Raw genomic sequence first — 16,238 nt, forward strand, 5'->3', positions numbered from 1 at the left:
CCTACAAACTTGGTCCTCATCCAGTATTTCCTATTTGAAGAACAGCATCACTACCCACCAAGATGCATGAAGCCAGAACCCTTAGGACTCATGACATCTCCTTTTACTTCGCTCCACATATCCAGCCAATTACCATAGTCTATCAGTTTATCTTCTAATGCCTCTAGTGTCCTCTGCTGAGAACATCTCTAATGCCACTACCCTGGTCCAGGTCTCCATCATTTCTCTCCTGCTTCACTTCAGGGGTCTCCCAATAGGTCTCCTTCCATTCACCTTTGCTCCCCCCCAATTGCTCTTCCACCATAAAGTCAGAATGACCTCTTTAAACACAAACATGAGGGGCACCTGGGTGGCTCAGTGGGTTAAGGCCTCTGCCTTTGGCTCAGGTCATGATCTCAGGGTCCTGGGATGGAGCCCCGCATCGGGCTCTCTGCTCAGTGGCGAGTCTGCTTCCTCCTCTCTCTCTGCCTGCCTCTCTGCCTACTTGTGATCTCTGTCTGTCAAATAAATAAATAAATAAACAAACCAAAACAAAAAAAAACATAAACATGACATTTCCTGCCTTACTTAAAACCCTTAATGGCTTCTCATTGTCATAACCCCAAAATGAAATCTCTGGCCTTCATCTCATCCTATGCTCCCCTTTGCTCTAGGTACATCAGTCGCACCGACCTTCCCTCAGAAATGTTAGGGGACTCACACCTGCTTCTTTCTACTGCAGGGTGTTTGCACAGCTCCTTGCCACTCAACATCATCTTCCCATACTTAGAATTTCAAGTTATCTTATAAAACAAAGTCAAAGATCTTTCCCCCTGGAGGACTTCCTGTCCCTACCTTCTACTATTCCCCAGATTGACAAGGCTCTCTTGAAATATGGTTTCAGTATACTCTTTACTTGCTCACTTGGAGCTAAGTAATTAGTTTGAAGATATTTATCTCCCTCGGTAAAGTATAAACTCTATGAGTAAAGGAACCATTTTTTGTTATTTACTGCCGCACCTTTAGAATCTAGCTGAGGGCCACACTCATGGAAGCTCTCAACAAAAATGTTTGTTCAAACTGAGGGTCTCTGGGGACTGGGGGTAGGGAGAGGGTGGTTGGGTTATGGACATTGGGAAGGGTATGTGCCATGGTGAGTGCTGTGAAGTGTGTAAACCTGGCAATTCACAGACCTGTACCCCTGGGGCTAATAATACATTATATATTAATAAAAAATTAAAAATAAAAAACCCTAGTGATAATAAATGAATAATTTAAATGCATAATTAAAAATTTAAAATGTTTGTTGAATGAATTAAAAAAAGACTTGTTTTGTTGAGGCACTTGGGTGGCTCCGTCATTTAAGTATTTGCCTTCAGCTCAGGTCATGATCCCAGGGTCCTGGGATGAGGCCCATGTTACACTCCCTGCTCAGCATGGAGTGGTCTTTCTCTGTCTCGAATAAATTTTAAAAAAATATTTAAAAAAAACAAAACAGAATTTCTTTGTTTAAGCTTTCAGAGGCTCATTCTGAAAGGAGTCATTCCAGACACCACTTGGGGTTGCAGAATTCCATCTGGGAAATAGTGGCAGCCCCTAACAACTTGCTACTTGAGTCTGCAGCAGAGGTTGGATACAGCCACTTTTCACTAATAACCATATGTCTCTTCTGCAGACTAACAACCATATATCTTTTCACTAATAACCATAAGTCTATTCCACTAATAGCCATATGTCCTCCGTGGGGTTGGTTAGGGAAATCACTACTGTTTCTAAGTAAATAAACTTTGGATTTCATAGTGCTGTCCATTTGAGAAGCAGCAAGGTCCCAAATCAGTGCCAGCAATTAATTTGAAGTCGCTACTTTCTTAGGCCTACTATATATCTTCATAAGATGTGTCCCGTTCAGCCCAAAGCCTAGAGATGCTTGCTGTACCTTTGTTGCTCCAAAGGATGTCTATCTCTTTAAGATGCTCTTCAAGGAAGTTCCCTAAGACAGATTCTGGGTATACCATGTAAAACACATTTCCTGTCATATCATCCCACACATAGCTTTCTAATTTGATGAAAATCTGTTTAGTTGTATCCACAGAGCCTAGAACAGTGCCTGGCACATGACAGACACTCAATATATTTTTGTGGCTGAACAAATGAAACGAATGAAAACTATGAGACATTTATCAAGGAAGTCATCCCAAAGTAAGTAATGTTTAAGCTAGAGGTTTAAAGAAAGAAGAACATTTAGCTAGCAGAATAGAAGAGGGGAGAATATTCCAGGAAAATGCATGTAAGTTATTGGGAGAAAACAGATGTGCCCAAAAAACTAGGACAGCTCAGAGGAAATCTGAACTAACCATAGTTAACATGACCAGTGGGGTTCATCCTCTTCTTCTCTGACCTTTTCCTCAAGTCATTCCCCCCACCAACCTCACCCCACTCACACTAGCTGCTCTTTTCTTCCAACAGATACTTGGCAAATATGTGTCAAATGAATGAATGGTTGCAGCAGAAAGAAAACAAGGAAAAGGAAAGCAGAGTTAGAACATACAAGACTGTATTATATCTTTTGGACCTTACTCTAAGGGGAGTAAGAAGATACAGAAGAATTTAAGCAAGGGAATCATCTGATAATCTTGGCTTTTCTGAAGGATTACTCTGGGTGTTGTGTGGTATAGGGATTGTGTGCCATGGGAGGCCAGTTAGAAAGTGGAGTGGTCCAGGAGGGGGGATAGTGAACTGTGCTGGTGGTAGGTAGAGTTGGAATAAAAAGTAGAGGAAACTAGATTATGTTTAGCCTGAAGACAAAATCTGGTTGCAGCATAATTGATGGGATTAATACATACATTATAAAAAGGATAAAAATATTTTTGTCCATTTTGGGGTTGTTGTTGGCAAAACTGGCCTTACCTCCACCCTAGGTTTTAATGTTTAGGTGAAACTCCTCCATTACTCTACCTCCATCATTTTCAAGTGGCAAAGGAACACTTTGGAAAGGGGGTATTAGGAGACCAACTATGACTAACTTCCCTTGGATGCTTACTCCTTAAAACAAGTTTGATAGCCTGGGTGGTCCAGACTGTGGTCAGACAGGTAGGCAGGGACTTACAACCAGGAAGAGGCTGTTTGGATGAGAACCTGGTCTATAGCAGGGGTTCAGGAGCTACCCAGGCAGTGGGTGTGGCCGATCTTATTAACCCCTTCTGCCACACCCTCCCAGCTATATAGCTAAATGCCTCTGTAATCCTCCCCAGTTTGTGGGGTTGGCCAAGAACCTCTAGCCTTCCACAACCAGTCAACCCATCTTTGAAAGACTGCAGTTGAGTTCACATTCTCCAAGCAGGCACCAGGGGTCAAGACAGCAGAGCTGATTTGTGCACAAAAGTAAGGACCCTGGGGACTTCTAGGGGAGGGAATCTAGGACTTCTGGGCAGGGGGAGGAGATCTTAGGAGTTACTTGACTTCCAGCTAATTTCATAGAGGAGGGATTGTTGTTGTTGTAATTCAAGTATCATAGAAAATGGGCTTCATTTTGCAGATGGCTCAGTCTATTTGGGAGGAATCATGCAAACGATGCATAGGAGGCAGGGAGTCTAGAGGAGAAGAAAAAGTATACATATGGTTGTTTCGAGTGTGATCGGTGCTGTGAAGGAGAAGCTAAACATTCCAAGAGAGTAAATATGGGGTCTCAGCTAATTAGAAAAAGCTTCTGTGATAAAGTGACATTTCAGTGGAGTTCTGGAGAGGGGGTACAGAGTGTGATCAGGGAAGGGAATGGATTGGGAAAGCCAAGAAAAGATCAGCAAACAAGTGAGAGGAAGAATGGTGGGCAATACTGCTGGAGATGTGGTCAGGGTAGAACATGGGAGAACGTGAGAGCCTTGTGAAGATTTTGGACTGTGGAGCAAGGCAAGCCATTGGTGAGTCTGAAGCAAGGGTATGACCTAATCTGTTCAGGTCATATATGTTTTCCATCCCCTTGAGAATAATCAGGCCAGGAGTAAAGACAAGGCTGCATGAGATTGGTCTGGACTAGGTTATGGTAAGTTCTCTATGGTCATGAATGTCTCTTTGGGAAGCTTAGCCCATCTTGACACATTCTTGTATGAACCTCACATTCTGAAGGATCATAAATATTACTGTTATTACCAAATAAAACTGGCTAATGTTTGTGTAGCACTTTAAGGCTTTTACAAACATTATCTATTTGATTCTCAAAGCAACTCTGTGAAGTAGGCCCTGCTATCAGCCCCATTTTACGTAAGAGTAGAGTGCTCATCAAGGCTTACTTGCTTATAGTCAGGAAAGCACTAAATCTCAGAATGGACAGAGCTGGATCCCGAACCACTTCTCTAACTCGGAAGCCCGTGCCTTATCCATTGGGTCACATAACCATCAAACAGAAGCCTCAAAAAAACTAATGAAGATTTATAATATTTACAAGGATGATTAAGAATATGAATTTGGTGGGGGCAGCTGGGTGGCTCAGTGGGTTAAGCCTCTGCCTTCGGCTCAGGTCATGATCTCAGGGTCCTGGGATTGAGCCCCACATCGGGCTCTCTGCTCAGCAGGGAGCCTGCTTCCTCCTCTCTGCCTGCTTCTCTGCCTGCTTGTGATCTCTGTCTGTCAAATAAATAAATAAAGTCTTTAAAAAAAAAAAAGAATATGAATTTGGGGGTTGGGTGGGACCAAGATTCAATTTTGAAAATGTTGAATTTGAAGTAACAGCAAGATCTTCAAGCAGTAGACACATACAAGGATATGGAGCCAGGAGAGGATTACAGGGGGTCTGTTCTGTATTTATTTTAGATTTAAGGGTACTCAGAGTTTACGACCTTGTTATGGGACAAATCTAGTGGGTTAACCCTAGCAGAGGTTAGTCTACTATCAAAACAGAGATGATTCTATGGAAGAAAATCTTTTCTGTTCAGGAAACCAAATTTAAAGCTTGACTATATTAGGCATTTGTCTTTGAGAAAAATCTATACACAGAATATAATATACTCAGTCAATGAACATGATTTGCAATACCATGATGGATACTGATAACTTAATCATGTGATTCTAACTCCATTAAAAAACCTTTTTGCCAAATATAACTGCTTAGCTAGATTCCAGGTGGGTTTGACAATCATGTAGAAGGAGCTGGTGTAGGTGGTGGTATGACAAAAAGCTAGGGGTAATCAAAAGCTCAATTTTTTTTTTTAAAGATTTTATTTATTTTTTTGTCGGAGAGAGAGGGAGAGAGAGTGAGCACAGGCAGAAAGAATGGCAGGCAGAGGCAGAGGGAGAATCAGGCTCCCTGCAGAGCAAGGAGCCTGATGTGGGACTCCATCCCAGGACGCTGAGATCATGACCTGAGCCGAAGGCAGCTGATTAACAAACTGAGCCACCCAGGCGTCCCCAAAAGCTCAATTTTTTCAGTGATGTTTAGGTTTTAAAACTGGTCACTTGCAGCTATAAAACTATACTTTCTAAAGCAGTGCAGGAAAAGTAGCTTTGTTATCCACCATTATCGAGCTTTCAAGCCTCTCTTCCTTTTTTTCCCTACCAAAGACAACTGGTTTATAAAATAAGTTTGGGTTGCTGCTGCCAATTCCTCTGCCGGTTTTAGAAGCCCTGGCTTTCCCTGCTCTCCCCCTTTACTGGTGCCGTGTCTTTGGCCTGAATGCCTTTCTCACACCAGCTTTCTCTCTAAAATCCTCTTCATCTGCCAGTGGCTGCTCACAGTTCACAAAGCCTTTCCAGAGCTCCTCCCTAGTAGACCTCCACTGTTTTGAGCCTAAGAAGAGCAGTTTCCTTTGTAGAGGATATTGTGCGTGTTTCCTCTCCACCAATGGACTGTAAGCTCCTTTGGGTGGAAGACCACCTTTGTTTGCCTTGAAACTTCTAGTATGGTGCCATCAGTATTCCAGGCACTCAAACTTGTAAAACAAAGGAAGGAAAGGCATCAAAATAGTAGGGAAAATTGGGATACTTGGTCTTTTTTTTTCCCTTGAAGAATTTATTTATTTATTTATTTATTTATTTGAGAGTGAGAGACAGAGAGAGAGTGTTCACACAAGCAAGGAGGAGGGGCAGAGGGAGAGGGAGAAGCAAACTTTCTACTCAACAGGGAGCCTGATGTGGGACACCTCCCAGGACTTTGGAATTATGACCTCAGCCCAAGGTAGACACTTAACCATCTGAGCCACCCAGGTACCCCAGGACATCCAGTCTTAATGAGGCTCTTAGGCTGACCGAATGAAATTTCTTTCATTAACCTAAGTAGTAGTACTGTGGTTATTTTTGGAGTAACCTCTTTTCTCATCTAAGCCCCCACCCAAATAAGTAAGTGAGTGAGTAAATAAATAAATAAATAAATAGAATTTGAGACAAGAAAGTTTATTTTTACAAGGCAAAAGTCATTACATTGTGAAAGCTGTATTTTCAAATAAGATGGCAAATTGTTTTATATGGAAATTCACACTTTAAGCAGGTCCTGTCCTCAATATACAGTGTGATTACTACTAAGGAAAAAATCCCACCTCTGCATAGACAAAATAACAGGAAGGAAATTTACCAAAATGTATACTACCCTCTACCATTAAAAAAAAATCTATTTTCAGGGTGCCTAGGTGGTTCAGTTGGTTAATGGTCTGTCATCATGGCTCAGGTCATAATCTCAGAGTCCTGGGATCCAGCACTGTGTTGGGCTCACTGCTCAGCAGACCCCCTCTCTCTGCCCCTCTCCCCTGCTCATGCTCTCTTTCTCTCAAATAAATAAATACAATCATTTTAAAAATTCTATTTTCAAAATATCTTCAGTATGAATTAGGAGTTCTATTACAAAGAGGTTTTTAAAAAAATTCTACTTTCCTCAAAAGAGCATATGGTTCTAATACAAGAGATTTTTGCACTAGTAACAAAAGTATATTTTTCTGAGCCAAAGTTTTTTTTTTTTTTTTTTTTAATAAAATAAAGTCCCTGAGGTGTTCAGTAAACACTTGGTAATGAGTAAGTTTAATGCATCTAATTGAGGACCATTTCCTAAATACATTCAACACATTTAAAAAAGGCAGAGGATGTGACAGAAAGCTTTGGTTACAATAGGTGTGGGAATTTTCGATGAATCACACAGATTAACCCAGGGAATTAGGCACTTCTTACATACCTTTGACAATGATCAGTGAACATGTAAATAGCTTTATGTTTTTTCTGCAGCACTATTCTTCACCAAACCAAATTCTTCCTTCAGGTGTGTTGACTAAATACTTCTGTTCCTCCCTTTACACTGTGAATCAGGTAAAATACCCATGTCCAGATTTCCAGTCATGGTCTTCCTACCACTTTGCTCCCTTACTCTGAAAAGCATTTTTTAAAAAATATTTTATTTATTTATTTGACAGAGAGAGGGAGATCACACGTAGGCAGAGAGGCAGGCAGAGAGAGAGGAGGAAGCAGGCTCCCCGCTGAGCAGAGAGCTGGATGTGGGGCTCTATCCCAGGGCCCTGAGATCATGACCTGAGCCGAAGGCAGAGACCTAACCCACTGAGCCACCCAGGCACCACCTGAAAAGCCTTTTTTTTCCCTCCCTGGTTAAAAACATCTTAAACTCCCACCATGAAAATTTTTTTTAATTCAGAAAAGTATAAATAAGCAAATCACGATCATTCACAATCCCACTGCTCTTAAACAATCACACTTTATATTTTTTTCCATCTTTTAAAGATGGGTCTATTTATATAAATAACATTTTTTACACTACTGAGATAAGCTGCACTGCTTTTGTACCCTGCTTCTTCCCCCCAACACACCTTAGTTAACACTATTTATAGGCATTTCCCCTTGTCATTGGAAACTTTTACCAACTTCATTTTTTTTTTAATTATTTATTTATTTTAGAGAGAGAGAGAGCATGCAGAAGCTGGGGTTGGGGGTGGCAAGAGAAGAGACAGAGGGAGAGGAAGGGAATCTCAAGCAGACCCCTACTGAGTACCAAGCCAGTTGTGGGACTTAATCTCATGACCCTGAGATCATGACCTGAGCCAAAAGCAAGAGTTGAATGTACAACTGACTGAGCCACTCACATGCCCCTATCAACTTCATATTTAATCAATGGCATAATAATTCACCGTGTCAACATACTTCGTTTTTCAAGATGCAAAGTTCTCCAGGTCCTTATGGGCTGTTCAAATCTGTTTTCATGACCACTGGTGCATGACCTTCCTGAGGGCAGCTCTGCTCCTTACTCGCCTTACTCGCCCCCATCTCGACACTGACTATCTGGCAGTGCCTGATACCAGACTGACTGAGCTGGCTTAGAGTGAACTGGGTCCCAAGCCTTAAAGTGACATAGGTGCAAAGGGACAGATCAAATCATGCTTTGCCTTCCATATCACTTGAGTCTTCTCAGCTTAAAAAGGAGGCCACAGAAACAAATCCCTCAGCAATTTTTTAAAAGGCTTAGGACAGAAACTTCTTTCCTTATGCAAAGATGCATCTGGAACAGTGGGGAAATTAAGAGCAGGAGGAGTCCTAGGAGGAGGAGGAAATGGCAGCCCCACCCAACCAACTCAGGATGCGAGAAAAGGTTCTAGGAGGATGACTGTAAATGCTCAAAGACACAATTAGGTCTGGAATCTTAATACTGATTAGCTGAAGGGCCTTGGCTGACAGAAGAAGGAGGGAGATGGACCAGAGTGAGTACCGGGAATCTGACTTTTCTGAGGTGCTGAATTAAGAGAGGGGAGGTATTTGGGGAGGGTGGGGGATGAACAGAAGAGACAGGAGAACTTACATGAATGGTGATAGTTCATTTTGTAATCTGGCTCCTTCCCCCCATTGCCCCACTTTCATTCAGAAGATATAAATCATTGGGGCACAACCATTACTTTTCTTATGAATGGATTCAGCTTAACCTTAAAGCTGTGAGCAAACTTTGCTTTGACATCTTGTGACTGGAATGGCCTTGAGAAGTCTGAGGAAGCCCTTAAGGATCTTGACCTTTCCCACCAGATGTCCTTGGTACTTGGGAAGCCATTTCTTTGGCTAACCCTGCAGCTGTGGGAAGACCACCTCTTAGATCCTAGACCTTTTTCCTGGCCCAGCTTCTCCTCTGACTCTGAGCTCCCCTTCGAGAGTGCTGCTTCTGCCCTCTGAACTCAGGCTCTTTTTTGGGTCCCCTCAGAACCTCTGCTGCTAGGAATGTAAAGAACACTCCAGCCTGGCAGGCACACAAGGCCTGCTGGGAGAGGACACTAAACATGGATTCTGTATTTCTTAAAATTGTGTCCAAATTTATGTATCACAGAAACTACTAGAGATTAGCGATATACATGGTATTATACCACAAGTCATAGTTTAATAGAGAAGTCTCAAGACATCTCTTTGTACACTAGATTCTAGGGTGTTTTTTTGCCAACATCTAGGGTAATTTTCCCCCTCAGGTATCCTCAACCTAAGCCTAAATGTTATATTATCTTTTTTTAAGCTATACTTTAATTAAGCAAGTAAAACACACACAAAAAATATGTTTGTTATAAAAAGTAAAAAGTTCATGTTTTAGGATAAAAAATGCCAAGTCCCCCTTCACATATGTATGTGCTCTAAATCCTGCTCCTTCCTCATGGGAGAGAACTGTTAATAATGTGGTTAACTGTTTCCAGATAATAATAGATGTTATAGAATTTTTCATTTTAAAAAATGGAATTATGTAATACATATTATCTGTTGACTTGCTTTTTTAAAAACTTAATCATATATCTTAGAAATCTTTGCATGCCACTGCATACTTATCTATCAAAAAATTTAAATGAAGTATATATAATTTTCCATTCTGGGCATATAAATAGTTTAATAAATTTATTAATAAAAATGGTTTTATTTGTTACTATGCCTTTTTCATGGGCATTTAGATTGTTTCCAGTATTTTGCTCTTATGAATAATGCTGCAATGAACATCCCTCCTGAGAAAACTTTGCATATGTGTGAAAGTCTTTTTTATATGAAAGATTTCTTTTTTTTTTAAGATTTTATTTATTTATTTGACAGAGAGAGATCACAGTAGACAGAGAGGCAGGCAGAGAGAGAGAGAGAGAGGGAAGGCTCCCTGCTGAGCAGGGAGTCCGATGCGGGACTCAATCCCAGGACTCTGAGATCATGGCCTGAGCTGAAGGCAGCAGCTTAACCCACTGAGCCACCCAGGTGCCCCTATATGAAAGATTTCTAAAAGAATTATTAGCTGAAAGACAATACCCACTAAGTTTTTAATGGATATTATAGAAGAGGGAAAGCTTCACTATTTTTCCTGCTACCCAGTCAAGCTCATTGGCTGGGGACCAATAAATAGACTGATAAAAGAAACAGAAAACAAACTGAAGTGTATTAACATATACTTTGCACACACATGGGAGCACTTAGTGATGAGTAACTCAAAGAGATGATTAGAACTTGGGCTTGTAAGCATCTCAACAAGAGAACAAGACATTTTTAAAGAAGTGACAAGACAAAGAGAAGGACTTGGAGTACCTAGGGCAGAAAGTTGTAGGAAGGTAAATTTAGGGGGAAACTAATAGAAGAGAAGAGCCAGTTAATAGTTTGTTATATAGATTTCCTCTGGTGCCATATCTGGGTGATGAGGGTCTAGAGCTGTCTCTGGTGATGGACTTCTACCCTGCCTGGTAGAGAAGGGTAGAGTAGAGGAGGGACACCTTTGTAAATGTGCGTCCTGCTTTTAGGCAAATAGGGGAAGTGCCGAGACCTTTTCTTGTATCTGCTTCTCAAGCGCTCAAAATAATCTTTATGTCAAAGTGGCATATTTTGGGTTGGCATATTCTGTTCCTCTTCAATATCAATTGATTTCCTCTAAAACATCTGTATGAATTTATACTAACACCATCAATGTATGAAACAGTACACTTCCATTTATAGCATATTCACAGAATATGCTATTTTAAACAGTTTAAATATTTTTAAATATTAAAAAAATATTTTTAAATTTAATTTTATTTAAATAAAATTTAAATTTATTTTAATTTAATTTAAAAAATAAAAGTATTTTTTAAAAAGATTTAAAAAATAAAATAAAAAGATTTTTTTTTTAAAGAAAGATTTTATTTATTTATTTGACAGAGAAAAATCACAAGTACACTGAGAGGCAGGCAGAGAGAGAGAGAGAGAGAAGGAAGCAGGCTCCCTGCTGAGCAGAGAGCCCGATGCGGGACTCGATCCCAGGATCCTGAGATCATGACCTGAGCCGAAGGCAGCGGCTTAACCCACTGAGCCAACCAGGCGCCCTAAAAAGATTTTTTTTTAAATCTTTTAAATAGTTTAAACGTATCAAAGACAGGATCTCATTATTGTTTTAGTCTGCATTTCTCTGATTACAGCAAGGCTTCTTAATATTTATAGCAACTTTTCTACATTATGGATATATGTCCTTTATTACATTTGCTGCATTAGGCCTAAAAATTTAGGGACACTTGGCTCCTGCTAGCAGCTATTTGAATTGCTGAGTTCTAGGTATAAACAATTACATAATACAGTTAATCCTGTAGATACCATTAAAGGGAAATAGTGTTTCAAAGAAACAGCTTAGTAGTACATGATTAACTGACAAATAAATGGTTCAGAGTCCGAGAAATTCCAGAGAAGAAGAGAGGGACACCAGGTGGGCTCTGGAATTGATTCTGACCTGACCACCTGGCGTTTTCAGATGAGGAGGTTGGGAAGAATCTATGATTTTCATTGTGTTCTTTAGACCCCTAGGGCTCTTCAGAGAAGCTCCCCACTCTTCCACCAGAACAGCTCCTCTTAGGTCTATTCATTACACTCTCATTCGAATAAAGCACAATATTCACTTACTTGGGAGAAAAAAAAAAGGTGAAAACCTCCAGACCAGAACCACAAGCCAAATGTGAAAAGCTAGGTAGTCTTTGAAGTCAAGCTGTCTAGGTTTGAATGACAATTTTTCCACTTACTAGGTAGTTGACACTTGGCAAGTTTCTTAAGCTCACTGCTGGTCTGTCTGCTCCCTATAATATGGAGTTAATAATATCTTTTTGGGGTAAGGATAGAAGGAGATAATAAATATAAAGCCCAGGGCTTAAAAACACTCAAGAAATATTACCCAGATATAAAACTGATGAAGGAGCAGGAGGCTGGCTGAGGACAAAGCAAGAGCTGGCGCCTTGCACCCCCACCTTCATCCGCTCCCTTCCATAGGTGTAGCATTCCTCAGGCACCCCTGACTGCCATAAAATGATAAATAGTTAACTTGCTGAGATCGCAATCCTGCAAAACAGGAGTCTCCCTTGGTTTTCAAATTTCCTTGAGATTACAACAAAGAAGTTACCTTATCAATAGCCCAATTTCCAAAGACACAGAACTCAGTTCCTCAAGCCCTAATGTCACCCTCCCCTCCATGAAAAACGGAAGGAGGCGGAGGTAGAAGGAAAAGTAAATAAAGTTAAATTTCTTCTAAACCTAAATCTCATTAACAAGGATGCTTGATAGCAGGAATGTAACATTCCACCAGACTTCCAATTGTCTTTACTTGATAGCAACTAAGCCTTCAATATCCTGATAGTATTCTTTGCCCCAACAGCCCTTCTGAACACCCCTTTGTCCTCACCTACCCAACTCCTGTGTATATAACCAACCACTCCTAACAACCCGGGGCAGCAGCTCTTCCTGCCCATGGGTCCTGTCCCCGTGCTTTAATAAACCACCTTTTTGCACCAAAGATGTCTTAAGAATTCTTTCTTTAGTCATCAGCTCCGAACCTCACCCTACCGAACCTGACTTAGGTTCTGGGACTTCATCAAAACTATTGTTACAGGTGTTAAGAAATCTCCATGTTCCAAAATACTTGGGTAGGATTTCGTGGAAAAGGTGGATGCTGAATTTTGCTGGAAGAATGGAGACCGTAGGGATGTAGGGATTGGGGAAGGGACCATCCAGAGGTAGAGCCAGCCAAGCATGATCTATTTAGAAGACACAACATGAATGAGGCAGAGTTCATTTATGGGCTACTGGGAGATAAGTTTGGATAGATATGTTGGCACCACATTGGGGAGAGCTTTGAATGCTTGACAAAGAAACCTGGACTTGAGCCTTTAGATAATGTGACATTTTTCTTCTTGCACACTTTAAGAGACACAGAAACACTCTGCAGTAATCTCATCCCTTAGGAATCTTCGAGAGCTCTCACAAAGCCATACCCTTTCACATTTTTTAAAAGGGAAGCAATGAAAAGGAAGGGAGTATTTAAGAAAGCACTAAACTTATCATAATAACAAGAAGGGGGAAAAGATACTGACAGAGGAGCTAGACTGAATGCAGGGACAAAGGCAGGAGAAGGAGAAGGAGCCGAGTGCACCTGCTGTTCAGTGGCCGGTGCCAAATCTCATTGCTGGCTGTGCCTAGGATAATTTACCCTTCATTATCTCTGGAGCTTTCCAGTCTTTCACCAGTAGCCTGACTGCCTAGGACGTTGCTTAGGACATTGTGCATGCTTTTAACCTGCCCCAGTCTTCATCCAAACTAGCTTAAGGAAGCCCTGGAATTATTAGGTATTTCCACAAGTGTTTACTAGCCTGTCACATGCCCGTGGACGCCAGTCCCTCACCAGTCCCTCGCACACACCGGGCGGTCCCTCCTTTCTTCTTGCCAACACCTTTGTTTAGATCGTCTTAACCTTTTATCTGGGTTATTAGGACAGAGTCTCACTGCCCCTCCCACCCCAGACTTTTCCCCTCCGTCTGGGCTACATACCATAGCCAGATTAATCCTGACCTACAGCTCTGAGGGTGTCACTCCTGTTTAAAAACCTGCCTCTAGCCAAAGTAACACTTTACCCTAAATACAAAAGGAATACATGCTCAAAGCAAAAGCTTGGACAATACCAAAAAACTCAAAGGAAAGAGGAATTTCCCATAGTGCCACCTCTTACCATATCGGGTTTGAGTCTTTTTATGTTGCTTCTTAATGCCTCATGAATTATTTCCTCAGATTCTTTGTTCTTTCTGTTGGTTACATTGAGATGAGAGGAATAAAGTTTACATATCCAGCTCTTACTGTAGGATATTTGGGTTGAACTGAAAATCTTCATTGCTTACATTTTTATACACAAATTATGATTTTTCTTAGGAAAAATTTCCAAAAGAGGAATTTATGGCTCAAATATATTTATGTTTTAAGACTTTCTTTTCTTTGGTAATAAATACGGATAAATTGCCCTCAGAAAGTTGTACCATTTTATCCTCCCACCATGGATAGGTGTACCCATTACCACTGAATCGAATAGCAGCATCTTGGCCTGGAGTCAAGCACCCACTCATGTTAGACCTGCTGCCATCGTGGGCTTCTCTCTTCTTCCCCTATAGTCCCAATGCCCTCCTGTAGGGCTATTCTCCTTGTACTTTATCCACGCTGCACATACTGCTGCAGCAAACATCCTAGAGAACCCACCAAGGAAGGCAGGAGACTGTGAAGGTTAAGAGGGAAGGCTCTGGAACTAGCCCACATGGGTTTGAATCCCAGCTCTTCCCTATACCTCTCTGCATGTGGGGAACAATATTAACACCTCCATCACAGGATGGTTGAAAGAACAGAAATGGTTTCAGATTAATAAAATAACTTCTGATGGTGCCTGGCATGTAGTAGGTAGTCAGTGAGCATTAGCTACCGTTGACAGCAATTAAGAACCATGCTCCATGGGGCACCTGGGTGGCTCAGTGGGTTAAGCCGCTGCCTTCGGCTCAGGTCATGATCTCAGGGTCCTGGGATCGAGTCCCGCATCGGGCTGTCTGCTCAGCAGGGAGCCTGCTTCCTCCTCTCTCTCTCTCTCTCTGCCTGCCTCTCTGCCTACTTGTTATCTCTCTCTGTCAAATAAATAAATAAATAAATCTTTAAAAAAAAAAAAAAAAAAAAGAACCATGCTCCATCCTAGGCATGGGGGATCCAGGTATGAGAAGACAGCCAAGGTCTCTGCTTCTGAGGAACTAATTCTAGGTATTATGAATAGCAGAGAATAAGGAGGGTTTTGTGATGGCAAGCAATAGGGTGAGAGGTGAGGCATCATATTCAGTGGCCAAAGAAAGCCTCAGTGTAGTGGTTACCTCTGAGCTAAGACCCAAGGGCAAAGATGGATCCACCCTCGAGAGCAAGGCTGCCTCAGGCTTTGGTCTCAAATGGCAGGAGCTTCAGCACTCACCTCAGAACTCATCACAGACAGATGGCTGTTTAGATGTCCACCCCGCCCCAACTTTTTAAGACTAATATACATGGGGGTATATTTTGATCGTTCCTTGTCTTCATATTAGTCAACCACCAGGAATCACGTGGCCAGGTCTTACTGTCCCCTCACTCAAGTCATTAACTCTGGTGGGCCTGTGACCAAGTCAAGAAGGCCTTATGGGTGCTGACATGTTTTTACTAATTGCTTCTGCTTGATTTCCTGCTTTGTTGAATCTCTTCTTGAGCCTTTTGGTTTTCTTTTCCTACTCCCTTGAAGGACCTCTCTTTTGTTCTCTGAAGTCACTGTCTCCCTGACAGGAAATGCACTTTAGTGAGCCAAATACATAGTGCTATTAAGTGGAATAAAAAGAAAACCCGAGTCTCCAAAGGAGAATGAGTTTTCTCCGTGCACTGCAACCTCAGGCATGGAGAGGAAGACATCTTTCTTCCTCTTCCCCTTTCTTTCCCAAAGCAAGATCCAGCCTGGGTAAAGGGAGAATTGACTTGGCTGCCCTTAGGAACTATGTTTCCAGCTGTGAACAGCAGCCAGGAAAAGGCTGGCCCCAGTCCTGTTCCTTTCTGCGGAAGTGATATAAGCACTCCTGGGTGCTGTTCACTGCCGCCTTTGGGAATCTGATCTTTCAGGGTGGAATGGCTACTGGGCTCTATACATGGGGTGGAGAAGCTTCCTTCAGAGGTCTTGCAGTTCCTGGTATGAATACATCAGACCCCTCAGGAACAGAGAAGATGCAATCCGTTTCCACCAGTATCTAGGCCAGTTTTCAAATTTTTGACTATGACCCACAGTTCACATCATGACCCAGTTACACATAAAATTACACTTGCTCTCCTTATGTGTGATACATTGTGATATTTTCTATTTTAAAAAATACTGGTCACATTTCTCTAAATTTATTTTCTAACTACTAATGGATTGGACTTGACTTTTTAAAAAAATGCTATTAAGTAACCCAAAAGCAACTGTCTTAGATCTTGCCCTGACTTTTCTGGTTCTAATAATGTAATTATTTAAGTGCCTAAGT

The sequence above is a fragment of the Mustela nivalis genome, assembly GCF_964662115.1.
Source record: "Mustela nivalis genome assembly, chromosome: 6".
Lineage (NCBI taxonomy): Eukaryota > Metazoa > Chordata > Mammalia > Carnivora > Mustelidae > Mustela > Mustela nivalis.